At 51.2% G+C, this 22,363-nt stretch overlaps 45 non-coding genes across 45 annotated transcripts; 25 read left to right on the top strand and 20 right to left on the bottom strand.

The window, feature by feature from the left end:
• The first annotated feature begins 105 nt into the window (after positions 1-105).
• On the top strand, positions 106-178 carry Trnar-acg (transfer RNA arginine (anticodon ACG)). Its single transcript has one exon. It is a non-coding gene; the product is annotated as a tRNA-Arg (tRNA).
• A 274-nt stretch (positions 179-452) lies between these two features.
• On the top strand, positions 453-524 carry Trnam-cau (transfer RNA methionine (anticodon CAU)). Its single transcript has one exon. It is a non-coding gene; the product is annotated as a tRNA-Met (tRNA).
• A 233-nt stretch (positions 525-757) lies between these two features.
• On the bottom strand, positions 758-829 carry Trnad-guc (transfer RNA aspartic acid (anticodon GUC)). The gene has a single exon. It is a non-coding gene; the product is annotated as a tRNA-Asp (tRNA).
• Positions 830-941: 112 nt separating this feature from the next.
• Trnai-uau (transfer RNA isoleucine (anticodon UAU)) lies at positions 942-1,033 on the bottom strand. Its single transcript is given in 2 exon segments — positions 942-977; positions 996-1,033. It is a non-coding gene; the product is annotated as a tRNA-Ile (tRNA).
• A 445-nt stretch (positions 1,034-1,478) lies between these two features.
• Positions 1,479-1,551, top strand: Trnar-acg (transfer RNA arginine (anticodon ACG)). The gene has a single exon. It is a non-coding gene; the product is annotated as a tRNA-Arg (tRNA).
• A 263-nt stretch (positions 1,552-1,814) lies between these two features.
• On the top strand, positions 1,815-1,886 carry Trnam-cau (transfer RNA methionine (anticodon CAU)). The gene has a single exon. It is a non-coding gene; the product is annotated as a tRNA-Met (tRNA).
• Positions 1,887-2,303: 417 nt separating this feature from the next.
• On the bottom strand, positions 2,304-2,395 carry Trnai-uau (transfer RNA isoleucine (anticodon UAU)). Its single transcript is given in 2 exon segments — positions 2,304-2,339; positions 2,358-2,395. It is a non-coding gene; the product is annotated as a tRNA-Ile (tRNA).
• Positions 2,396-2,840: 445 nt separating this feature from the next.
• Positions 2,841-2,913, top strand: Trnar-acg (transfer RNA arginine (anticodon ACG)). The gene has a single exon. It is a non-coding gene; the product is annotated as a tRNA-Arg (tRNA).
• Positions 2,914-3,176: 263 nt separating this feature from the next.
• Positions 3,177-3,248, top strand: Trnam-cau (transfer RNA methionine (anticodon CAU)). Its single transcript has one exon. It is a non-coding gene; the product is annotated as a tRNA-Met (tRNA).
• A 417-nt stretch (positions 3,249-3,665) lies between these two features.
• Trnai-uau (transfer RNA isoleucine (anticodon UAU)) lies at positions 3,666-3,757 on the bottom strand. Its single transcript is given in 2 exon segments — positions 3,666-3,701; positions 3,720-3,757. It is a non-coding gene; the product is annotated as a tRNA-Ile (tRNA).
• Positions 3,758-9,781: 6,024 nt separating this feature from the next.
• Positions 9,782-9,853, top strand: Trnam-cau (transfer RNA methionine (anticodon CAU)). Its single transcript has one exon. It is a non-coding gene; the product is annotated as a tRNA-Met (tRNA).
• A 416-nt stretch (positions 9,854-10,269) lies between these two features.
• Trnai-uau (transfer RNA isoleucine (anticodon UAU)) lies at positions 10,270-10,361 on the bottom strand. The gene is given in 2 exon segments: positions 10,270-10,305; positions 10,324-10,361. It is a non-coding gene; the product is annotated as a tRNA-Ile (tRNA).
• Positions 10,362-10,806: 445 nt separating this feature from the next.
• On the top strand, positions 10,807-10,879 carry Trnar-acg (transfer RNA arginine (anticodon ACG)). The gene has a single exon. It is a non-coding gene; the product is annotated as a tRNA-Arg (tRNA).
• A 274-nt stretch (positions 10,880-11,153) lies between these two features.
• On the top strand, positions 11,154-11,225 carry Trnam-cau (transfer RNA methionine (anticodon CAU)). The gene has a single exon. It is a non-coding gene; the product is annotated as a tRNA-Met (tRNA).
• A 233-nt stretch (positions 11,226-11,458) lies between these two features.
• On the bottom strand, positions 11,459-11,530 carry Trnad-guc (transfer RNA aspartic acid (anticodon GUC)). The gene has a single exon. It is a non-coding gene; the product is annotated as a tRNA-Asp (tRNA).
• Positions 11,531-11,642: 112 nt separating this feature from the next.
• Positions 11,643-11,734, bottom strand: Trnai-uau (transfer RNA isoleucine (anticodon UAU)). The gene is given in 2 exon segments: positions 11,643-11,678; positions 11,697-11,734. It is a non-coding gene; the product is annotated as a tRNA-Ile (tRNA).
• Positions 11,735-12,179: 445 nt separating this feature from the next.
• Positions 12,180-12,252, top strand: Trnar-acg (transfer RNA arginine (anticodon ACG)). Its single transcript has one exon. It is a non-coding gene; the product is annotated as a tRNA-Arg (tRNA).
• Positions 12,253-12,526: 274 nt separating this feature from the next.
• Trnam-cau (transfer RNA methionine (anticodon CAU)) lies at positions 12,527-12,598 on the top strand. The gene has a single exon. It is a non-coding gene; the product is annotated as a tRNA-Met (tRNA).
• A 233-nt stretch (positions 12,599-12,831) lies between these two features.
• Positions 12,832-12,903, bottom strand: Trnad-guc (transfer RNA aspartic acid (anticodon GUC)). The gene has a single exon. It is a non-coding gene; the product is annotated as a tRNA-Asp (tRNA).
• A 112-nt stretch (positions 12,904-13,015) lies between these two features.
• On the bottom strand, positions 13,016-13,107 carry Trnai-uau (transfer RNA isoleucine (anticodon UAU)). The gene is given in 2 exon segments: positions 13,016-13,051; positions 13,070-13,107. It is a non-coding gene; the product is annotated as a tRNA-Ile (tRNA).
• A 445-nt stretch (positions 13,108-13,552) lies between these two features.
• Trnar-acg (transfer RNA arginine (anticodon ACG)) lies at positions 13,553-13,625 on the top strand. Its single transcript has one exon. It is a non-coding gene; the product is annotated as a tRNA-Arg (tRNA).
• A 263-nt stretch (positions 13,626-13,888) lies between these two features.
• Positions 13,889-13,960, top strand: Trnam-cau (transfer RNA methionine (anticodon CAU)). Its single transcript has one exon. It is a non-coding gene; the product is annotated as a tRNA-Met (tRNA).
• Positions 13,961-14,193: 233 nt separating this feature from the next.
• Positions 14,194-14,265, bottom strand: Trnad-guc (transfer RNA aspartic acid (anticodon GUC)). Its single transcript has one exon. It is a non-coding gene; the product is annotated as a tRNA-Asp (tRNA).
• A 112-nt stretch (positions 14,266-14,377) lies between these two features.
• On the bottom strand, positions 14,378-14,469 carry Trnai-uau (transfer RNA isoleucine (anticodon UAU)). Its single transcript is given in 2 exon segments — positions 14,378-14,413; positions 14,432-14,469. It is a non-coding gene; the product is annotated as a tRNA-Ile (tRNA).
• Positions 14,470-14,914: 445 nt separating this feature from the next.
• Positions 14,915-14,987, top strand: Trnar-acg (transfer RNA arginine (anticodon ACG)). The gene has a single exon. It is a non-coding gene; the product is annotated as a tRNA-Arg (tRNA).
• A 263-nt stretch (positions 14,988-15,250) lies between these two features.
• On the top strand, positions 15,251-15,322 carry Trnam-cau (transfer RNA methionine (anticodon CAU)). Its single transcript has one exon. It is a non-coding gene; the product is annotated as a tRNA-Met (tRNA).
• Positions 15,323-15,555: 233 nt separating this feature from the next.
• On the bottom strand, positions 15,556-15,627 carry Trnad-guc (transfer RNA aspartic acid (anticodon GUC)). The gene has a single exon. It is a non-coding gene; the product is annotated as a tRNA-Asp (tRNA).
• Positions 15,628-15,739: 112 nt separating this feature from the next.
• Trnai-uau (transfer RNA isoleucine (anticodon UAU)) lies at positions 15,740-15,831 on the bottom strand. The gene is given in 2 exon segments: positions 15,740-15,775; positions 15,794-15,831. It is a non-coding gene; the product is annotated as a tRNA-Ile (tRNA).
• Positions 15,832-16,276: 445 nt separating this feature from the next.
• Positions 16,277-16,349, top strand: Trnar-acg (transfer RNA arginine (anticodon ACG)). Its single transcript has one exon. It is a non-coding gene; the product is annotated as a tRNA-Arg (tRNA).
• A 263-nt stretch (positions 16,350-16,612) lies between these two features.
• On the top strand, positions 16,613-16,684 carry Trnam-cau (transfer RNA methionine (anticodon CAU)). Its single transcript has one exon. It is a non-coding gene; the product is annotated as a tRNA-Met (tRNA).
• Positions 16,685-16,917: 233 nt separating this feature from the next.
• On the bottom strand, positions 16,918-16,989 carry Trnad-guc (transfer RNA aspartic acid (anticodon GUC)). Its single transcript has one exon. It is a non-coding gene; the product is annotated as a tRNA-Asp (tRNA).
• A 112-nt stretch (positions 16,990-17,101) lies between these two features.
• On the bottom strand, positions 17,102-17,193 carry Trnai-uau (transfer RNA isoleucine (anticodon UAU)). The gene is given in 2 exon segments: positions 17,102-17,137; positions 17,156-17,193. It is a non-coding gene; the product is annotated as a tRNA-Ile (tRNA).
• A 445-nt stretch (positions 17,194-17,638) lies between these two features.
• Trnar-acg (transfer RNA arginine (anticodon ACG)) lies at positions 17,639-17,711 on the top strand. Its single transcript has one exon. It is a non-coding gene; the product is annotated as a tRNA-Arg (tRNA).
• A 274-nt stretch (positions 17,712-17,985) lies between these two features.
• Positions 17,986-18,057, top strand: Trnam-cau (transfer RNA methionine (anticodon CAU)). The gene has a single exon. It is a non-coding gene; the product is annotated as a tRNA-Met (tRNA).
• A 417-nt stretch (positions 18,058-18,474) lies between these two features.
• On the bottom strand, positions 18,475-18,566 carry Trnai-uau (transfer RNA isoleucine (anticodon UAU)). Its single transcript is given in 2 exon segments — positions 18,475-18,510; positions 18,529-18,566. It is a non-coding gene; the product is annotated as a tRNA-Ile (tRNA).
• Positions 18,567-19,011: 445 nt separating this feature from the next.
• Trnar-acg (transfer RNA arginine (anticodon ACG)) lies at positions 19,012-19,084 on the top strand. Its single transcript has one exon. It is a non-coding gene; the product is annotated as a tRNA-Arg (tRNA).
• A 274-nt stretch (positions 19,085-19,358) lies between these two features.
• On the top strand, positions 19,359-19,430 carry Trnam-cau (transfer RNA methionine (anticodon CAU)). Its single transcript has one exon. It is a non-coding gene; the product is annotated as a tRNA-Met (tRNA).
• A 233-nt stretch (positions 19,431-19,663) lies between these two features.
• Positions 19,664-19,735, bottom strand: Trnad-guc (transfer RNA aspartic acid (anticodon GUC)). Its single transcript has one exon. It is a non-coding gene; the product is annotated as a tRNA-Asp (tRNA).
• Positions 19,736-19,847: 112 nt separating this feature from the next.
• Trnai-uau (transfer RNA isoleucine (anticodon UAU)) lies at positions 19,848-19,939 on the bottom strand. The gene is given in 2 exon segments: positions 19,848-19,883; positions 19,902-19,939. It is a non-coding gene; the product is annotated as a tRNA-Ile (tRNA).
• Positions 19,940-20,384: 445 nt separating this feature from the next.
• Trnar-acg (transfer RNA arginine (anticodon ACG)) lies at positions 20,385-20,457 on the top strand. The gene has a single exon. It is a non-coding gene; the product is annotated as a tRNA-Arg (tRNA).
• A 274-nt stretch (positions 20,458-20,731) lies between these two features.
• On the top strand, positions 20,732-20,803 carry Trnam-cau (transfer RNA methionine (anticodon CAU)). Its single transcript has one exon. It is a non-coding gene; the product is annotated as a tRNA-Met (tRNA).
• Positions 20,804-21,036: 233 nt separating this feature from the next.
• Positions 21,037-21,108, bottom strand: Trnad-guc (transfer RNA aspartic acid (anticodon GUC)). The gene has a single exon. It is a non-coding gene; the product is annotated as a tRNA-Asp (tRNA).
• A 112-nt stretch (positions 21,109-21,220) lies between these two features.
• On the bottom strand, positions 21,221-21,312 carry Trnai-uau (transfer RNA isoleucine (anticodon UAU)). The gene is given in 2 exon segments: positions 21,221-21,256; positions 21,275-21,312. It is a non-coding gene; the product is annotated as a tRNA-Ile (tRNA).
• A 445-nt stretch (positions 21,313-21,757) lies between these two features.
• On the top strand, positions 21,758-21,830 carry Trnar-acg (transfer RNA arginine (anticodon ACG)). The gene has a single exon. It is a non-coding gene; the product is annotated as a tRNA-Arg (tRNA).
• Positions 21,831-22,104: 274 nt separating this feature from the next.
• Positions 22,105-22,176, top strand: Trnam-cau (transfer RNA methionine (anticodon CAU)). The gene has a single exon. It is a non-coding gene; the product is annotated as a tRNA-Met (tRNA).
• Positions 22,177-22,363: the final 187 nt, after the last annotated feature.

Raw genomic sequence — 22,363 nt, 5'->3', positions numbered from 1 at the left:
AGTGGCCGCGCCGCCGTTGTCAGTGGATGACATGCAATTGCCGAGCCACGGAGAACACGTTGCTTTGCGATGTGCACCCGCCTCGTAGCAGAAAACGCAAACAGTGGCCCTGTGGCGCAACGGATAACGCGTCTGACTACGGATCAGAAGATTCCAGGTTCGAATCCTGGCAGGGTCGGCATTTTGTTAGTTGCGGGCGCGTAGCTAGGCAGTGCATTCGAATGTCTCCACCTTCGTGGAGTGCAATGTTAATCCTGAGCATCTCGCAGCTGCATCTCGAGACGATCGCGGTAAATATCGCTTCGTGCAAGCGTCAGCGTAGCGTCAGTCGAGCAAAGTCGAGACAAGTCAAGCTGGGAGATGCTACACAGTTAATTAAACGGTAGGCGACGCAGACAACGCTTTTCCAAGTGTCCCATGTCACGCACCGAAGAGCGCGCTACTCTCGGCACAGCAGAGTGGCGCAGTGGAAGCGTGCTGGGCCCATAACCCAGAAGTCCGTGGATCGAAACCACGCTCTGCTAAAATCATTCTTTTTCTTGGGTGCTTCGAGCTCGATCATTAATCTTGGGGTGCGCTGATTCAGCGTCGACAGCAAACCCTGTGAGTTGTGAAACGACGACGTCGTGTGCAGAATACGAGAAACACTTCCTAAGACGCAGACTTTCTTACGATTTTTTAGCAATTACATTCCTTGATCACAACGGTAATGCTTCTTCGGGCCACACGTGCAACCTTCGCGATATAAAAATCGCATCTCCCCGGCGGGGAATCGAACCCCGGTCTCCCGCGTGACACGCGGGGATACTAACCACTATACTACCGAGGAACACGCAGTCGTTGACTACAGTGCACGCACATTTATGGTCTCTCAGGTACGTGATACATCTCAAATCTAGCGTCCCGATGCTTCCATAGTCAGCTGCTACGAAATAAAAGTACGCCCCATGTGAGGCTCGAACTCACAACCCCGGCATTGCTCACGGCTACTGCCTTATAAGTACCGTGCGCTAACCAATTGCGCCACTGGGGCTACAGCAGAGTGCTTACAGTTAGCGGTATTCACTTTGATGCCAACCTGTTGTGGCTACAGACCCGTCATACGACCGTCACCTGCGGCCATACTACGACTTTAGCACCTGTCTACGAATGCTTCACACGATTCTTGTTTTATATGCTACACTTACAAGCATGTCAACCGCTTGTCATCACCGAAAAAATGCAAAAAAACGGGCGCCTTGCGTTCCGCTACCTGTCCAACAGCGACGGCAGATGTGTGGCAAGCTCTAAGCTGTGCAGGCGCTGCGTGGCCGAGCAGCAGGAGGAGAGATGCCTTCCTTGGTGGCAGCTCCCTGCAGAGTGCGGAAGACCAGAGTGGCCGCGCCGCCGTTGTCGGTGGACGACATGCAATTGCCGAGCCACGGAGAACACGTTGCTTTGCGATGTGCACCCGCCTCATAGGAGGAAACGCAAGCGGTGGCTCTGTGGCCCAACGGATAACGCGTCTGACTACGGATCAGAAGGTTCCAGGTTCGAATCCTGGCAGGGTCGGCATTTTGTTAGTTGCGGGCGCGTAGCTAGGCAGTGCATTCGAATGTCTCCACCTTCGTGGAGTGCAATGTTAATCCTGAGCATCTCGCAGCTGCATCTCGAGACGATCGCGGTAAATATCGCTTCGTGCAAGCGTCAGCCGAGCAAAGTCGAGACAAGTCAAGCTGGGAGATGCTCCACAGTTAATTAAACGGTAGGCGACGCAGACAACGCTTTTCCAAGTGTCCCATGTCACGCACCGAAGAGCGCGCTTCTCTCCGTACAGCAGAGTGGCGCAGTGGAAGCGTGCTGGGCCCATAACCCAGAGGTCCGTGGATCGAAACCACGCTCTGCTAAAATTATTCTTTTTCTTGGGTGCTTCGAGCTCGATCATTAATCTTGGGGTGCGCTGATTCAGCGTCGACAGCAAACCCTGTGAGTTGTGAAACGACGACGTCGTGTGCAGAATACGAGAAACACTTCCTAAGACGCAGACTTTCTTACGATTTTTTAGCAATTACATTCCTTGATCACAACGGTAATGCTTCTTCGGGCCACACGTGCAACCTTCGCGATATAAAAATCGCATCTCCCCGGCGGGGAATCGAACCCCGGTCTCCCGCGTGACACGTGAGGATACTAGCCACAATACTACCGAGGAACACGCAGTCGTTGACTACAGTGCACGCACATTTATGGTCTCTCAGGTACGTGATACATCTCAAATCTAGCGTCCCGATGCTTCCATAGTCAGCTGCTACGAAATAAAAGTATGCCCCAGGTGAGGCTCGAACTCACAACCCCGGCATTGCTCACGGTTACTGCCTTATAAGTACCGTGCGCTAAACAATTGCGCCACTGGGGCTACAGCAGAGTGCTTACAGTTAGCGGTATTCACTTTGATGCCAACCTGTTGTGGCTACAGACCCGTCATACGACCGTCACCTGCGGCCATACTACGACTTTAGCACCTGTCTACGAATGCTTCATACGATTCTTGTTTTATATGCTACACTTACAAGCATGTCAACCGCTTGTCATCACCGAAAAAATGCAAAAAAACGGGCGCCTTGCATTCCGCTACCTGTCCAACAGCGACGGCAGATGTGTGGCAAGCTCTAAGCTGTGCAGGCGCTGCGTGGCCGAGCAGCAGGAGGAGAGATGCCTTCCTTGGTGGCAGCTCCCTGCAGAGTGCGGAAGACCAGAGTGGCCGCGCCGCCGTTGTCGGTGGACGACATGCAATTGCCGAGCCACGGAGAACACGTTGCTTTGCGATGTGCACCCGCCTCATAGGAGGAAACGCAAGCAGTGGCTCTGTGGCCCAACGGATAACGCGTCTGACTACGGATCAGAAGGTTCCAGGTTCGAATCCTGGCAGGGTCGGCATTTTGTTAGTTGCGGGCGCGTAGCTAGGCAGTGCATTCGAATGTCTCCACCTTCGTGGAGTGCAATGTTAATCCTGAGCATCTCGCAGCTGCATCTCGAGACGATCGCGGTAAATATAGCTTCGTGCAAGCGTCAGCCGAGCAAAGTCGAGACAAGTCAAGCTGGGAGATGCTCCACAGTTAATTAAACGGTAGGCGACGCAGACAACGCTTTTCCAAGTGTCCCATGTCACGCACCGAAGAGCGCGCTTCTCTCCGTACAGCAGAGTGGCGCAGTGGAAGCGTGCTGGGCCCATAACCCAGAGGTCCGTGGATCGAAACCACGCTCTGCTAAAATTATTCTTTTTCTTGGGTGCTTCGAGCTCGATCATTAATATTGGGGTGCGCTGATTCAGCGTCGACAGCAAACCCTGTGAGTTGTGAAACGACGACGTCGTGTGCAGAATACGAGAAACACTTCCTAAGACGCAGACTTTCTTACGATTTTTTAGCAATTACATTTCTTGATCACAACGGTAATGCTTCTTCGGGCCACACGTGCAACCTTCGCGATATAAAAATCGCATCTCCCCGGCGGGGAATCGAACCCCGGTCTCCCGCGTGACAGGTGAGGATACTAGCCACAATACTACCGAGGAACACGCAGTCGTTGACTACAGTGCACGCACATTTATGGTCTCTCAGGTACGTGATACATCTCAAATCTAGCGTCCCGATGCTTCCATAGTCAGCTGCTACGAAATAAAAGTACGCCCCATGTGAGGCTCGAACTCACAACCCCGGCATTGCTCACGGCTACTGCCTTATAAGTACCGTGCGCTAACCAATTGCGCCACTGGGGCAACAGCAGAGTGCTTACAGTTAGCGGTATTCACTTTGATGCCAACCTGTTGTGGCTACAGACCCGTCATACGACCGTCACCTGCGGCCATACTACGACTTTAGCACCTGTCTACGAATGCTTCACACGATTCTTGTTTTATATGCTACACTTACAAGCATGTCAACCGCTTGTCATCACCGAAAAAATGCAAAAAAACGGGCGCCTTGCATTCCGCTACCTGTCCAACAGCGACGGCAGATGTGTGGCAAGCTCTAAGCTGTGCAGGCGCTGCGTGGCCGAGCAGCAGGAGGAGAGATGCCTTCCTTGGTGGCAGCTCCCTGCAGGGTGCGGAAGACCAGAGTGGCCGCGCCGCCGTTGTCGGTGGACGACATGCAATTGCCGAGCCACGGAGAACACGTTGCTTTGCGATGTGCACCCGCCTCATAGGAGGAAACGCAAGCAGTGGCTCTGTGGCCCAACGGAGGTATTCCGGCTTGAGCCGTCGTGGAGAGCGGACGTGTTTACGCTGTGCTCCGTCGCTGCTCAGGGCAAGGCAAGTTTGCTGCTGCTTGTGACGCCATATTGTGTTGTTTATCTTGTTATTAGTTGATTTTTCGTTCCGTTATCACTACATTCGTTTGTGCTGTCTGGGTGCTCGTGTTGATGTTTGTGTAATGGTGCCAGTTTGAAGATGGCTTTGATTTCTAGAAGAGATACTCTTAAGTTTACTTTTGAACGAGGATGTGTTAAACCGTCTGCCCTGGAATTTCAATATTTTGTGCTTGACCAAGTCAAGATTCCTTCCGATGCTATTACTGGAATACATTTGTCGCACCTTGCAACAGTCGGATTTGTTAAATTGAAGGATTCTGATCTCTGTAGTCGTATCGTTGAAGAAAGTGGTGGTGTTATGAGATTTACACGTTCTGATGGGAGTGTTACCGAAGTTCACGTCTCTTTTGGTGGACTTGGTTTGCGTACGGTGCGGATATTTGAACTTCCTTTCGAAATCCCTTGTGATCATGTGAGCGAGGTTTTACGTGCATATGGACGTGTCCTTTCTATTCACGAAGAAAAGTGGGGAAATGATTATCCGTTGCCTGTACTGAACGGCGTGAGGCAGGTTCGAATTGATTTGCTGAAGCACATCCCGTCCTTCATCAGTGTATCCGGGTATCGTGCTTTAGTTATTTATGATGGACAGCCGCGAACTTGTTCTATATGTAACTCGACGGAGCATATTCGCGCCGAGTGTTCGCGGCGTCGGATCGCGCAGTTACCACCCGGAGATAGCGTCACGCGCTCACCTGGAGTTGTAAATATACCGCTCTCGTATGCGGCTGCGGCTGTCATCGCTCCACCGTCCCCTCCCGTTGCGACAAGTGTCATCCAAGCGACGGGTACCGACCATGTATCTCAAGCAGTTCCCCTGCACGATTCCACGGTCTCTGACCAGGGCGAACCTGCTTTACCCCGGCTACAAAACGAAGTGCCAGTTAACCCAGAGGTTTCGACTGATACTCCCCAGCGTCGAACTGATGCGACAGTGCTCCAGGAGTTGGAATACTCAGCCACTGTCGGAGTTACTCTGCCTCACTCCCCACCGGATGACGGGCAAGATATGGTCTCTTCCCCGCCTAGATCGCGAAAAAACAAGAAGAGGCGGATTGCCCATCCGGCGGCGGCGCACGAGGTCCCAAAAACCAGGGAAAAGTTGCGTCAGATTACGAAGATGGACGATGACCAAAGCAATGATGGACCAGAGGACAATAAGGATATTTCAGATAGTTCAACGTATAGTCCAGATAGGGAAGATGGTAGAAACCCTGTAACACACAGGTCTAGAGGAGGGATAGAGTGTAAAGAAGGCTTGGCGGCTCCCAATGATGGTCCACCCAGACGGCCATCTCGTGAATGTAGCACGGATCGGTCTTCCCCTAGGTTGGACTGGGCGACGGACAAGGAAGATGACTGTGCACCACGAGCAACGACGGCAGTTGACACGCTGCCGATGATCATTGATAGCATACCAGTTGACGAAAGTCTCCTCGCAGGGCACCCTGGATCGCTGCGCTAAAATGAAATGCCTCATTTGTCCACAGATAATAACAGGACGATTTTGTTGAACGTTACACTGGTCTTTATGTTGGTGTGTCCATTTGTTTTCTCTTCCTAAATGGAACGACGTTTACAGAGAATGTCACAGACTTACAATATAATGACTTTGAATATTAACAGGATTAGGAGCCCAACAAAATTGGCGGCTTTGAAAGATTTCTTGTATAATTCGGATACCGATATTGCTCTCTTGCAGGAGGTAATGGTCAGTGAATTTAATTTCCCGGGGTTTACTGAAATTTTAAATGTTGCTTTCGAAAATGAATGTGGAACGGCTATTTTGGTGAAACATGGTATACCGGCGGAGCCTTTGTGTCTTCTAGAATCCGGTCGCGGAATCTCTTGTAAAATCTTTAATACGACGGTTGTTAATGTCTATGCCCCCTCTGGTAGCAGCTCCCGAGCGGCCAGGACAACTTTTTTCACCGGCGAAATGGTTCACTTATTAAACGACAATTCAGAAAATCTCATTATAGCTGGCGACTGGAACTGTGTACTGAAGTCAAAAGATCAAAAACCGAACTTTAACTTCTCTCAAGCACTGAAAGATTGTGTCACAGCCTTACGTCTTACAGACGCATGGGAATTATTTCACCCCACAGCTGTTAAGTTTACATATATGACGAACTTGGCGGCCAGTAGAATTGACAGAATTTATATATCCGATAGTTTAATGCAGTGTGCATCTTCAATAGACACGATTCCCACCAGTTTTTCTGATCACTGTGGAGTTCGTTGTAGCATACATCTTGCCCGGCAAACAACCTATTGGGGACGCGGTCTTTGGAAATTGAATGTCAGTCTTCTTCACGAAACAGACTTAAATGAATCCATCCAAGTGACCTGGAATATGTGCCTCAGAGCGCGCCCCAGATACGTTTCCACCATTGAGTGGTGGACCCACTATGCTAAAAGGAAGCTTAGGATGACTTTGATCGACTATGGCAAGGCCAGGGCTCAACTTCGGAAAGACACTATTGAATTTTATTATACCTGTTTGCGAGAACTGTATGCTCGTCCCGTTTTGTCTGCTGACCATTTCATGCAAATAAAGAAAATTAAGGCGATTTTAACCCAACTGAAACGACGACAACTTGATGGTTTGAAGGTAAAGTCAAGATCACATTCCACTGTCGAAGATGAAAATGCCTCTTTGTATCATCTCCTCCGGCACGCAAAGAATAGAAGGAATAGTTTTATCAACACCCTGCGCGATGTGAATAACGATGTGCTCCATGAACAACGTGACATCATTAACGAAATCCATCGCTTTTTTACGAGTTTATATACTGCCCCTGACATCAATGAACAGTCTGTGGCGACGTTACTTCACGGAACAGACTCGATAGTTACTGAGGACGAGAATAGGGCGCTATTGGACATATTTACTAGTGATGATGTTTTGGATATCGTCAAAACTTCTCCGGTAAACAAGACGCCTGGGCCGGATGGTTTACCAGTCGAATTATACTACAGGTTTTGGAATGTTCTGGGCGATGTGCTCACCGCCATCATCAATGAAGTCATCAACGGTATCTCCATACCCTCGGAGTTTAAAGAGGGTGTCTTTGTGATGGTACCCAAGGGGCGAGGAATGAAGGATGTACGTCGTCTGCGACCTATATGTTTATTAAATGGAGACTATAAAATTGTTGCCCGTGCACTGAAATTGCGACTGACTCCAGTCCTACAACGTGTCATTGCGCAGGACCAAACGGCCCTTCCGCATAGAAGTATCATCAAAACGGTCAGTGAATATCGTGATGTGATTTCCATTTTTTCGGCAGCTCAACTTCAAGGTGCTCTATGCTTTATTGATTTTGCAAATGCTTTTGACCGGATTGATCATCGTTATCTTTTTAAAACAATGTCGGCCCTGGGTTTTGGGGGACGGTGCTTGAAGTCTTTGCAAAGTATGATTACTGGGATGACGGCAAAAGTACTTGTCAACGGTCAATGCACGAGAGCCATAAATATTTGTCGTGGATTCCCGCAAGGAAGCCCACTCTCCATGCTGCTCTATGTCATAGCTCTGGAACCTCTTGTCCGACATTTAAACGTTCTCTTGGAAGGGATCACGATTATGTCGGTAAAGAAAGTCACCAATGTGTATGCAGATGATTTAGGGGTCATAGTTCGGAGTGACGACGATGTTCAAACTCTTAAGACCGCCTTACACGTTTATTGTGGTGCTACTGGTGCTGCTGTGAATAACACGAAAAGCTCTATGCTCAGCCTCAATGGTTATGCGAACGCAGACTTAGATTGGATCACTTCCACGAACCAACATAAGTCTCTCGGTGTCACATTTTCTAGCTGCCCGCTCAAGATGGCTTCCGTTAACTGGAAGAACATGCTTACCAACATCAGAGGCTCATTAATAGAGCATCGAAATAGGGACCTCAATTTAATGCAAAGGGTAAAACTGATTAACTGTGTGATCCTGTCAAAAGCGATTTACCTGGGGCAATGTCTACCTATGCCCTTGGGCATCGCCAAAAATATTACGAGGGCAGTTTGTCAGCTGTTATGGAGAGGCTGTATATTTAAAGTGGCAGCTCGTACAGTGACCTTACCTCCGGTCGCCGGTGGCCTCGGACTCAGAGATATTCGTCAAAAGACAGTGACTTTATTTATCAAGCGTACTCGAGAACATCTCCGTAAGTACCCCGACAGTATTACGACGCAACTGTTTCATCTGACTGAACCTCAGAGTTTAGATGCTCCTGTCAATGTGGCTCCGATTCATTTTAAGCTGCACCATGTCAGACTTTACTTCACTGAGATCAGTTACAAAGAGAGTATACATCTGACACCCAGCCGTAGCGCCACGTCATCTGCTACTTCTATTCCATGGCGCTGTTCAGCCAGGAATCGAATCGAGAAAAAATATCCATCCAAAGATTGGAATACTGTTTGGAAGAATATTCATAATAAAGTCTTAAGCATGTCAGTACAGTCGACATGGTATCAAGTGGTTAACGATATCATCGCCAACAATGAGAGGCTCCATGCTATAGGACTTCATGATACTCCCTTGTGTCGCCGTTGTGGATATGTGGATACGACAGTTCACAGGTTTACTTGTCAAGGATACAATACCATATGGAACCACATTAAGCAGCAGGTCGCATTCCTCAGGCGCAATGATGGTAGATTCATCACCACCACCGAACTCTCGGCCCCGGACATGATGTATTTTCCGCGTCAGAAAAATAATACCATACTGTGGCTATACGGCAATTTTGTTCACTTTGTCATCCACAAAACGACCACGGACACCATTGAGGACTACAACTGCTACATCACGGAGGAATATTACAAGCTACGCGCCCAACGGAACCACACCAAGCATTTTGGAAATATGCTACACATACTCTTTCAAAAGGAAGGTATTGGATGATGTGTTGAATGATATACTGTGACAATAATCTGAGATCTGTGTCATGTATTATGTGTGTCCGTAAGAAGTCTACGTTTCACAGTTTTCACTTGATTTTTCTTTCTTTATCCACATTTTTCAACAGATTAAGTTCCCTCATTATGAAAAACCATCCAACATCACAGAATGAGTTCATAAAAAAAAAAAAAAAAAAAAAAAAAACGGATAACGCGTCTGACTACGGATCAGAAGGTTCCAGGTTCGAATCCTGGCAGGGTCGGCATTTTGTTAGTTGCGGGCGCGTAGCTAGGCAGTGCATTCGAATGTCTCCACCTTCGTGGAGTGCAATGTTAATCCTGAGCATCTCGCAGCTGCATCTCGAGACGATCGCGGTAAATATCGCTTCGTGCAAGCGTCAGCCGAGCAAAGTCGAGACAAGTCAAGCTGGGAGATGCTCCACAGTTAATTAAACGGTAGGCGACGCAGACAACGCTTTTCCAAGTGTCCCATGTCACGCACCGAAGAGCGCGCTTCTCTCCGTACAGCAGAGTGGCGCAGTGGAAGCGTGTTGGGCCCATAACCCAGAGGTCCGTGGATCGAAACCACGCTCTGCTAAAATCATTCTTTTTCTTGGGTGCTTCGAGCTCGATCATTAATCTTGGGGTGCGCTGATTCAGCGTCGACAGCAAACCCTGTGAGTTGTGAAACGACGACGTCGTGTGCAGAATACGAGAAACACTTCCTAAGACGCAGACTTTCTTACGATTTTTTAGCAATTACATTCCTTGATCACAACGGTAATGCTTTTTCGGGCCACACGTGCAACCTTCGCGATATAAAAATCGCATCTCCCCGGCGGGGAATCGAACCCCGGTCTCCCGCGTGACAGGTGAGGATACTAGCCACAATACTACCGAGGAACACGCAGTCGTTGACTACAGTGCACGCACATTTATGATCTCTCAGGTACGTGATACATCTCAAATCTAGCGTCCCGATGCTTTATAGTCAGCTGCTACGAAATAATAGTATGCCCCAGGTGAGGCTCGAACTCACAACCCCGGCATTGCTCACGGCTACTGCCTTATAAGTACCGTGCGCTAACCAATTGCGCCACTGGGGCTACAGCAGAGTGCTTACAGTTAGCGGTATTCACTTTGATGCCAACCTGTTGTGGCTACAGACCCGTCATACGACCGTCACCTGCTGCCACACTACGACTTTAGCACCTGTCTACGAATGCTTCACACGATTCTTGTTTTATATGCTACACTTACAAGCATGTCAACCGCTTGTCATCACCGAAAAAATGCAAAAAAACGGGCGCCTTGCATTCCGCTACCTGTCCAACAGCGACGGCAGATGTGTGGCAAGCTCTAAGCTGTGCAGGCGCTGCGTGGCCGAGCAGCAGGAGGAGAGATGCCTTCCTTGGTGGCAGCTCCCTGCAGCGTGCGGAAGACCAGAGTGGCCGCGCCGCCGTTGTCAGTGGATGACATGCAATTGCCGAGCCACGGAGAACACGTTGCTTTGCGATGTGCACCCGCCTCATAGGAGGAAACGCAAGCAGTGGCTCTGTGGCGCAACGGATAACGCGTCTGACTACGGATCAGAATATTCCAGGTTCGAATCCTGGCAGGGTCGGCATTTTGTTAGTTGCGGGCGCGTAGCTAGGCAGTGCATTCGAATGTCTCCACCTTCGTGGAGTGCAATGTTAATCCTGAGCATCTCGCAGCTGCATCTCGAGACGATCGCGGTAAATATCGCTTCGTGCAAGCGTCAGCGTAGCGTCAGTCGAGCAAAGTCGAGACAAGTCAAGCTGGGAGATGCTACACAGTTAATTAAACGGTAGGCGACGCAGACAACGCTTTTCCAAGTGTCCCATGTCACGCACCGAAGAGCGCGCTTCTCTCGGCACAGCAGAGTGGCGCAGTGGAAGCGTGCTGGGCCCATAACCCAGAAGTCCGTGGATCGAAACCACGCTCTGCTAAAATCATTCTTTTTCTTGGGTGCTTCGAGCTCGATCATTAATCTTGGGGTGCGCTGATTCAGCGTCGACAGCAAACCCTGTGAGTTGTGAAACGACGACGTCGTGTGCAGAATACGAGAAACACTTCCTAAGACGCAGACTTTCTTACGATTTTTTAGCAATTACATTCCTTGATCACAACGGTAATGCTTCTTCGGGCCACACGTGCAACTTTCGCGATATAAAAATCGAATCTCCCCGGCGGGGAATCGAACCCCGGTCTCCCGCGTGACAGGCGGGGATACTAACCACTATACTACCGAGGAACACGCAGTCGTTGACTACAGTGCCCGCACATTTATGGTCTCTCAGGTACGTGATACATCTCAAATCTAGCGTCCCGATGCTTCCATAGTCAGCTGCTACGAAATAAAAGTACGCCCCATGTGAGGCTCGAACTCACAACCCCGGCATTGCTCACGGCTACTGCCTTATAAGTACCGTGCGCTAACCAATTGCGCCACTGGGGCAACAGCAGAGTGCTTACAGTTAGCGGTATTCACTTTGATGCCAACCTGTTGTGGCTACAGACCCGTCATACGACCGTCACCTGCGGCCATACTACGACTTTAGCACCTGTCTACGAATGCTTCACACGATTCTTGTTTTATATGCTACACTTACAAGCATGTCAACCGCTTGTCATCACCGAAAAAATGCAAAAAAACGGGCGCCTTGCATTCCGCTACCTGTCCAACAGCGACGGCAGATGTGTGGCAAGCTCTAAGCTGTGCAGGCGCTGCGTGGCCGAGCAGCAGGAGGAGAGATGCCTTCCTTGGTGGCAGCTCCCTGCAGAGTGCGGAAGACCAGAGTGGCCGCGCCGCCGTTGTCGGTGGACGACATGCAATTGCCGAGCCACGGAGAACACGTTGCTTTGCGATGTGCACCCGCCTCATAGGAGGAAACGCAAGCAGTGGCTCTGTGGCCCAACGGATAACGCGTCTGACTACGGATCAGAAGGTTCCAGGTTCGAATCCTGGCAGGGTCGGCATTTTGTTAGTTGCGGGCGCGTAGCTAGGCAGTGCATTCGAATGTCTCCACCTTCGTGGAGTGCAATGTTAATCCTGAGCATCTCGCAGCTGCATCTCGAGACGATCGCGGTAAATATCGCTTCGTGCAAGCGTCAGCGTAGCGTCAGTCGAGCAAAGTCGAGACAAGTCAAGCTGGGAGATGCTACACAGTTAATTAAACGGTAGGCGACGCAGACAACGCTTTTCCAAGTGTCCCATGTCACGCACCGAAGAGCGCGCTTCTCTCGGCACAGCAGAGTGGCGCAGTGGAAGCGTGCTGGGCCCATAACCCAGAAGTCCGTGGATCGAAACCACGCTCTGCTAAAATCATTCTTTTTCTTGGGTGCTTCGAGCTCGATCATTAATCTTGGGGTGCGCTGATTCAGCGTCGACAGCAAACCCTGTGAGTTGTGAAACGACGACGTCGTGTGCAGAATACGAGAAACACTTCCTAAGACGCAGACTTTCTTACGATTTTTTAGCAATTACATTCCTTGATCACAACGGTAATGCTTCTTCGGGCCACACGTGCAACCTTCGCGATATAAAAATCGCATCTCCCCGGCGGGGAATCGAACCCCGGTCTCCCGCGTGACAGGCGGGGATACTAACCACTATACTACCGAGGAACACGCAGTCGTTGACTACAGTGCCCGCACATTTATGGTCTCTCAGGTACGTGATACATCTCAAATCTAGCGTCCCGATGCTTCCATAGTCAGCTGCTACGAAATAAAAGTACGCCCCATGTGAGGCTCGAACTCACAACCCCGGCATTGCTCACGGCTACTGCCTTATAAGTACCGTGCGCTAACCAATTGCGCCACTGGGGCAACAGCAGAGTGCTTACAGTTAGCGGTATTCACTTTGATGCCAACCTGTTGTGGCTACAGACCCGTCATACGACCGTCACCTGCGGCCATACTACGACTTTAGCACCTGTCTACGAATGCTTCACACGATTCTTGTTTTATATGCTACACTTACAAGCATGTCAACCGCTTGTCATCACCGAAAAAATGCAAAAAAAGGGGCGCCTTGCATTCCGCTACCTGTCCAACAGCGACGGCAGATGTGTGGCAAGCTCTAAGCTGTGCAGGCGCTGCGTGGCCGAGCAGCAGGAGGAGAGATGCCTTCCTTGGTGGCAGCTCCCTGCAGAGTGCGGAAGACCAGAGTGGCCGCGCCGCCGTTGTCGGTGGACGACATGCAATTGCCGAGCCACGGAGAACACGTTGCTTTGCGATGTGCACCCGCCTCATAGGAGGAAACGCAAGCAGTGGCTCTGTGGCCCAACGGATAACGCGTCTGACTACGGATCAGAAGGTTCCAGGTTCGAATCCTGGCAGGGTCGGCATTTTGTTAGTTGCGGGCGCGTAGCTAGGCAGTGCATTCGAATGTCTCCACCTTCGTGGAGTGCAATGTTAATCCTGAGCATCTCGCAGCTGCATCTCGAGACGATCGCGGTAAATATCGCTTCGTGCAAGCGTCAGCCGAGCAAAGTCGAGACAAGTCAAGCTGGGAGATGCTCCACAGTTAATTAAACGGTAGGCGACGCAGACAACGCTTTTCCAAGTGTCCCATGTCACGCACCGAAGAGCGCGCTTCTCTCCGTACAGCAGAGTGGCGCAGTGGAAGCGTGCTGGGCCCATAACCCAGAGGTCCGTGGATCGAAACCACGCTCTGCTAAAATTATTCTTTTTCTTGGGTGCTTCGAGCTCGATCATTAATCTTGGGGTGCGCTGATTCAGCGTCGACAGCAAACCCTGTGAGTTGTGAAACGACGACGTCGTGTGCAGAATACGAGAAACACTTCCTAAGACGCAGACTTTCTTACGATTTTTTAGCAATTACATTCCTTGATCACAACGGTAATGCTTCTTCGGGCCACACGTGCAACCTTCGCGATATAAAAATCGCATCTCCCCGGCGGGGAATCGAACCCCGGTCTCCCGCGTGACAGGCGGGGATACTAACCACTATACTACCGAGGAACACGCAGTCGTTGACTACAGTGCCCGCACATTTATGGTCTCTCAGGTACGTGATACATCTCAAATCTAGCGTCCCGATGCTTCCATAGTCAGCTGCTACGAAATAAAAGTACGCCCCATGTGAGGCTCGAACTCACAACCCCGGCATTGCTCACGGCTACTGCCTTATAAGTACCGTGCGCTAACCAATTGCGCCACTGGGGCAACAGCAGAGTGCTTACAGTTAGCGGTATTCACTTTGATGCCAACCTGTTGTGGCTACAGACCCGTCATACGACCGTCACCTGCGGCCATACTACGACTTTAGCACCTGTCTACGAATGCTTCACACGATTCTTGTTTTATATGCTACACTTACAAGCATGTCAACCGCTTGTCATCACCGAAAAAATGCAAAAAAACGGGCGCCTTGCATTCCGCTACCTGTCCAACAGCGACGGCAGATGTGTGGCAAGCTCTAAGCTGTGCAGGCGCTGCGTGGCCGAGCAGCAGGAGGAGAGATGCCTTCCTTGGTGGCAGCTCCCTGCAGCGTGCGGAAGACCAGAGTGGCCGCGCCGCCGTTGTCGGTGGACGACATGCAATTGCCGAGCCACGGAGAACACGTTGCTTTGCGATGTGCACCCGCCTCATAGGAGGAAACGCAAGCAGTGGCTCTGTGGCCCAACGGATAACGCGTCTGACTACGGATCAGAAGGTTCCAGGTTCGAATCCTGGCAGGGTCGGCATTTTGTTAGTTGCGGGCGCGTAGCTAGGCAGTGCATTCGAATGTCTCCACCTTCGTGGAGTGCAATGTTAATCCTGAGCATCTCGCAGCTGCATCTCGAGACGATCGCGGTAAATATCGCTTCGTGCAAGCGTCAGCCGAGCAAAGTCGAGACAAGTCAAGCTGGGAGATGCTCCACAGTTAATTAAACGGTAGGCGACGCAGACAACGCTTTTCCAAGTGTCCCATGTCACGCACCGAAGAGCGCGCTTCTCTCCGTACAGCAGAGTGGCGCAGTGGAAGCGTGCTGGGCCCATAACCCAGAGGTCCGTGGATCGAAACCACGCTCTGCTAAAATTATTCTTTTTCTTGGGTGCTTCGAGCTCGATCATTAATCTTGGGGTGCGCTGATTCAGCGTCGACAGCAAACCCTGTGAGTTGTGAAACGACGACGTCGTGTGCAGAATACGAGAAACACTTCCTAAGACGCAGACTTTCTTACGATTTTTTAGCAATTACATTCCTTGATCACAACGGTAATGCTTCTTCGGGCCACACGTGCAACCTTCGCGATATAAAAATCGCATCTCCCCGGCGGGGAATCGAACCCCGGTCTCCCGCGTGACAGGCGGGGATACTAACCACTATACTACCGAGGAACACGCAGTCGTTGACTACAGTGCCCGCACATTTATGGTCTCTCAGGTACGTGATACATCTCAAATCTAGCGTCCCGATGCTTCCATAGTCAGCTGCTACGAAATAAAAGTACGCCCCATGTGAGGCTCGAACTCACAACCCCGGCATTGCTGACGGCTACTGCCTTATAAGTACCGTGCGCTAACCAATTGCGCCACTGGGGCAACAGCAGAGTGCTTACAGTTAGCGGTATTCACTTTGATGCCAACCTGTTGTGGCTACAGACCCGTCATACGACCGTCACCTGCGGCCATACTACGACTTTAGCACCTGTCTACGAATGCTTCACACGATTCTTGTTTTATATGCTACACTTACAAGCATGTCAACCGCTTGTCATCACCGAAAAAATGCAAAAAAACGGGCGCCTTGCATTCCGCTACCTGTCCAACAGCGACGGCAGATGTGTGGCAAGCTCTAAGCTGTGCAGGCGCTGCGTGGCCGAGCAGCAGGAGGAGAGATGCCTTCCTTGGTGGCAGCTCCCTGCAGCGTGCGGAAGACCAGAGTGGCCGCGCCGCCGTTGTCGGTGGACGACATGCAATTGCCGAGCCACGGAGAACACGTTGCTTTGCGATGTGCACCCGCCTCATAGGAGGAAACGCAAGCAGTGGCTCTGTGGCCCAACGGATAACGCGTCTGACTACGGATCAGAAGGTTCCAGGTTCGAATCCTGGCAGGGTCGGCATTTTGTTAGTTGCGGGCGCGTAGCTAGGCAGTGCATTCGAATGTCTCCACCTTCGTGGAGTGCAATGTTAATCCTGAGCATCTCGCAGCTGCATCTCGAGACGATCGCGGTAAATATCGCTTCGTGCAAGCGTCAGCCGAGCAAAGTCGAGACAAGTCAAGCTGGGAGATGCTCCACAGTTAATTAAACGGTAGGCGACGCAGACAACGCTTTTCCAAGTGTCCCATGTCACGCACCGAAGAGCGCGCTTCTCTCCGTACAGCAGAGTGGCGCAGTGGAAGCGTGCTGGGCCCATAACCCAGAGGTCCGTGGATCGAAACCACGCTCTGCTAAAATTATTCTTTTTCTTGGGTGCTTCGAGCTCGATCATTAATCTTGGGGTGCGCTGATTCAGCGTCGACAGCAAACCCTGTGAGTTGTGAAACGACGACGTCGTGTGCAGAATACGAGAAACACTTCCTAAGACGCAGACTTTCTTACGATTTTTTAGCACTTACATTCCTTGATCACAACGGTAATGCTTCTTCGGGCCACACGTGCAACCTTCGCGATATAAAAATCGCATCTCCCCGGCGGGGAATCGAACCCCGGTCTCCCGCGTGACAGGCGGGGATACTAACCACTATACTACCGAGGAACACGCAGTCGTTGACTACAGTGCACGCACATTTATGGTCTCTCAGGTACGTGATACATCTCAAATCTAGCGTCCCGATGCTTCCATAGTCAGCTGCTACGAAATAAAAGTACGCCCCATGTGAGGCTCGAACTCACAACCCCGGCATTGCTCACGGCTACTGCCTTATAAGTACCGTGCGCTAACCAATTGCGCCACTGGGGCAACAGCAGAGTGCTTACAGTTAGCGGTATTCACTTTGATGCCAACCTGTTGTGGCTACAGACCCGTCATACGACCGTCACCTGCGGCCATACTACGACTTTAGCACCTGTCTACGAATGCTTCACACGATTCTTGTTTTATATGCTACACTTACAAGCATGTCAACCGCTTGTCATCACCGAAAAAATGCAAAAAAACGGGCGCCTTGCATTCCGCTACCTGTCCAACAGCGACGGCAGATGTGTGGCAAGCTCTAAGCTGTGCAGGCGCTGCGTGGCCGAGCAGCAGGAGGAGAGATGCCTTCCTTGGTGGCAGCTCCCTGCAGCGTGCGGAAGACCAGAGTGGCCGCGCCGCCGTTGTCGGTGGACGACATGCAATTGCCGAGCCACGGAGAACACGTTGCTTTGCGATGTTCACCCGCCTCATAGGAGGAAACGCAAGCAGTGGCTCTGTGGCCCAACGGATAACGCGTCTGACTACGGATCAGAAGGTTCCAGGTTCGAATCCTGGCAGGGTCGGCATTTTGTTAGTTGCGGGCGCGTAGCTAGGCAGTGCATTCGAATGTCTCCACCTTCGTGGAGTGCAATGTTAATCCTGAGCATCTCGCAGCTGCATCTCGAGACGATCGCGGTAAATATCGCTTCGTGCAAGCGTCAGCGTAGCGTCAGTCGAGCAAAGTCGAGACAAGTCAAGCTGGGAGATGCTACACAGTTAATTAAACGGTAGGCGACGCAGACAACGCTTTTCCAAGTGTCCCATGTCACGCACCGAAGAGCGCGCTTCTCTCGGCACAGCAGAGTGGCGCAGTGGAAGCGTGCTGGGCCCATAACCCAGAGGTCCGTGGATCGAAACCACGCTCTGCTAAAATCATTCTTTTTCTTGGGTGCTTCGAGCTCGATCATTAATCTTGGGGTGCGCTGATTCAGCGTCGACAGCAAACCCTGTGAGTTGTGAAACGACGACGTCGTGTGCAGAATACGAGAAACACTTCCTAAGACGCAGACTTTCTTACGATTTTTTAGCAATTACATTCCCTGATCACAACGGTAATGCTTTTTCGGGCCACACGTGCAACCTTCGCGATATAAAAATCGCATCTCCCCGGCGGGGAATCGAACCCCGGTCTCCCGCGTGACAGGTGGGGATACTAACCACTACACTACCGAGAAACACGCACTCGTTGACTACAGTGCACGCACATTTATGGTCTCTCAGGTACGTGATGCATCTCAAATCTAGCGTCCCGATGCTTCCATAGTCAGCTGCTACGAAATAAAAATATGCCCCAGGTGAGGCTCGAACTCACAACCCCGGCATTGCTCACGGCTACTGCCTTATAAGTACCGTGCGCTAACCAATTGCGCCACTGGGGCTGCAGCAGAGTGCTTACAGTTAGCGGTATTCACTTTGATGCCAACCTGTTGTGGCTACAGACCCGTCATACGACCGTCACCTGTGGCCATACTACGACTTTAGCACCTGTCTACGAATGCTTCATACGATTCTTGTTTTATATGCTACACTTACAATCATGTCAACCGCTTGTCATCACCGAAAAAATGCAAAAAAACGGGCGCCTTGCATTCCGCTACCTGTCCAACAGCGACGGCAGATGTGTGGCAAGCTCTAAGCTGTGCAGGCGCTGCGTGGCCGAGCAGCAGGAGGAGAGATGCCTTCCTTGGTGGCAGCTCCCTGCAGAGTGCGGAAGACCAGAGTGGCCGCGCCGCCGTTGTCAGTGGATGACATGCAATTGCCGAGCCACGGAGAACACGTTGCTTTGCGATGTGCACCCGCCTCGTAGCAGAAAACGCAAACAGTGGCCCTGTGGCACAACGGATAACGCGTCCGACTACGGATCAGAAGATTCCAGGTTCGAATCCTGGCAGGGTCGGCATTTTGTTAGTTGCGGGCGCGTAGCTAGGCAGTGCATTCGAATGTCTCCACCTTCGTGGAGTGCAATGTTAATCCTGAGCATCTCGCAGCTGCATCTCGAGACGATCGCGGTAAATATCGCTTCGTGCAAGCGTCAGCGTAGCGTCAGTCGAGCAAAGTCGAGACAAGTCAAGCTGGGAGATGCTACACAGTTAATTAAACGGTAGGCGACGCAGACAACGCTTTTCCAAGTGTCCCATGTCACGCACCGAAGAGCGCGCTTCTCTCGGCACAGCAGAGTGGCGCAGTGGAAGCGTGCTGGGCCCATAACCCAGAGGTCCGTGGATCGAAACCACGCTCTGCTAAAATCATTCTTTTTCTTGGGTGCTTCGAGCTCGATCATTAATCTTGGGGTGCGCTGATTCAGCGTCGACAGCAAACCCTGTGAGTTGTGAAACGACGACGTCGTGTGCAGAATACGAGAAACACTTCCTAAGACGCAGACTTTCTTACGATTTTTTAGCAATTACATTCCCTGATCACAACGGTAATGCTTTTTCGGGCCACACGTGCAACCTTCGCGATATAAAAATCGCATCTCCCCGGCGGGGAATCGAACCCCGGTCTCCCGCGTGACAGGTGGGGATACTAACCACTATACTACCGAGAAACACGCACTAGTTGACTACAGTGCACGCACATTTATGGTCTCTCAGGTACGTGATGCATCTCAAATCTAGCGTCCCGATGCTTCCATAGTCAGCTGCTACGAAATAAAAATATGCCCCAGGTGAGGCTCGAACTCACAACCCCGGCATTGCTCACGGCTACTGCCTTATAAGTACCGTGCGCTAACCAATTGCGCCACTGGGGCTACAGCAGAGTGCTTACAGTTAGCGGTATTCACTTTGATGCCAACCTGTTGTGGCTACAGACCCGTCATACGACCGTCACCTGTGGCCATACTACGACTTTAGCACCTGTCTACGAATGCTTCATACGATTCTTGTTTTATATGCTACACTTACAATCATGTCAACCGCTTGTCATCACCGAAAAAATGCAAAAAAACGGGCGCCTTGCATTCCGCTACCTGTCCAACAGCGACGGCAGATGTGTGGCAAGCTCTAAGCTGTGCAGGCGCTGCGTGGCCGAGCAGCAGGAGGAGAGATGCCTTCCTTGGTGGCAGCTCCCTGCAGAGTGCGGAAGACCAGAGTGGCCGCGCCGCCGTTGTCAGTGGATGACATGCAATTGCCGAGCCACGGAGAACACGTTGCTTTGCGATGTGCACCCGCCTCGTAGCAGAAAACGCAAACAGTGGCCCTGTGGCACAACGGATAACGCGTCTGACTACGGATCAGAAGATTCCAGGTTCGAATCCTGGCAGGGTCGGCATTTTGTTAGTTGCGGGCGCGTAGCTAGGCAGTGCATTCGAATGTCTCCACCTTCGTGGAGTGCAATGTTAATCCTGAGCATCTCGCAGCTCCATCTCGAGACGATCGCGGTAAATATCGCTTCGTGCAAGCGTCAGCGTAGCGTCAGTCGAGCAAAGTCGAGGCAAGTCAAGCTGGGAGATGCTACACAGTTAATTAAACGGTAGGCGACGCAGACAACGCTTTTCCAAGTGTCCCATGTCACGCACCGAAGAGCGCGCTTCTCTCGGCACAGCAGAGTGGCGCAGTGGAAGCGTGCTGGGCCCATAACCCAGAGGTCCGTGGATCGAAACCACGCTCTGCTAAAATCATTCTTTTTCTTGGGTGCTTCGAGCTCGATCATTAATCTTGGGGTGCGCTGATTCAGCGTCGACAGCAAACCCTGTGAGTTGTGAAACGACGACGTCGTGTGCAGAATACGAGAAACACTTCCTAAGACGCAGACTTTCTTACGATTTTTTAGCAATTACATTCCTTGATCACAACGGTAATGCTTCTTCGGGCCACACGTGCAACCTTCGCGATATAAAAATCGCATCTCCCCGGCGGGGAATCGAACCCCGGTCTCTCGCGTGACAGGCGGGGATACTAACCACTATACTACCGAGGAACACGCAGTCGTTGACTACAGTGCACGCACATTTATGGTCTCTCAGGTACGTGATACATCTCAAATCTAGCGTCCCGATGTTTCCATAGTCAGCTGCTACGAAATAAAAGTACGCCCCATGTGAGGCTCGAACTCACAACCCTGGCATTGCTGACGGCTACTGCCTTATAAGTACCGTGCGCTAACCAATTGCGCCACTGGGGCAACAGCAGAGTGCTTACAGTTAGCGGTATTCACTTTGATGCCAACCTGTTGTGGCTACAGACCCGTCATACGACCGTCACCTGCGGCCATACTACGGCTTTAGCACCTGTCTACGAATGCTTCACACGATTCTTGTTTTATATGCTACACTTACAAGCATGTCAACCGCTTGTCATCACCGAAAAAATGCAAAAAAACGGGCGCCTTGCATTCCGCTACCTGTCCAACAGCGACGGCAGATGTGTGGCAAGCTCTAAGCTGTGCAGGCGCTGCGTGGCCGAGCAGCAGGAGGAGAGATGCCTTCCTTGGTGGCAGCTCCCTGCAGAGTGCGGAAGACCAGAGTGGCCGCGCCGCCGTTGTCAGTGGATGACATGCAATTGCCGAGCCACGGAGAACACGTTGCTTTGCGATGTGCACCCGCCTCGTAGCAGAAAACGCAAACAGTGGCCCTGTGGCACAACGGATAACGCGTCTGACTACGGATCAGAAGATTCCAGGTTCGAATCCTGGCAGGGTCGGCATTTTGTTAGTTGCGGGCGCGTAGCTAGGCAGTGCATTCGAATGTCTCCACCTTCGTGGAGTGCAATGTTAATCCTGAGCATCTCGCAGCTCCATCTCGAGACGATCGCGGTAAATATCGCTTCGTGCAAGCGTCAGCGTAGCGTCAGTCGAGCAAAGTCGAGGCAAGTCAAGCTGGGAGATGCTACACAGTTAATTAAACGGTAGGCGACGCAGACAACGCTTTTCCAAGTGTCCCATGTCACGCACCGAAGAGCGCGCTTCTCTCGGCACAGCAGAGTGGCGCAGTGGAAGCGTGCTGGGCCCATAACCCAGAGGTCCGTGGATCGAAACCACGCTCTGCTAAAATCATTCTTTTTCTTGGGTGCTTCGAGCTCGATCATTAATCTTGGGGTGCGCTGATTCAGCGTCGACAGCAAACCCTGTGAGTTGTGAAACGACGACGTCGTGTGCAGAATACGAGAAACACTTCCTAAGACGCAGACTTTCTTACGATTTTTTAGCAATTACATTCCTTGATCACAACGGTAAT

The sequence above is a fragment of the Schistocerca serialis genome, chromosome 9, assembly GCF_023864345.2.
Source record: "Schistocerca serialis cubense isolate TAMUIC-IGC-003099 chromosome 9, iqSchSeri2.2, whole genome shotgun sequence".
In the NCBI taxonomy this organism is placed as follows: Eukaryota; Metazoa; Arthropoda; class Insecta; order Orthoptera; family Acrididae; genus Schistocerca; species Schistocerca serialis.
The sequence above is the reverse complement of the archived record's forward strand: the minus strand, read 5'-3'. Positions and strand labels throughout refer to the sequence as shown.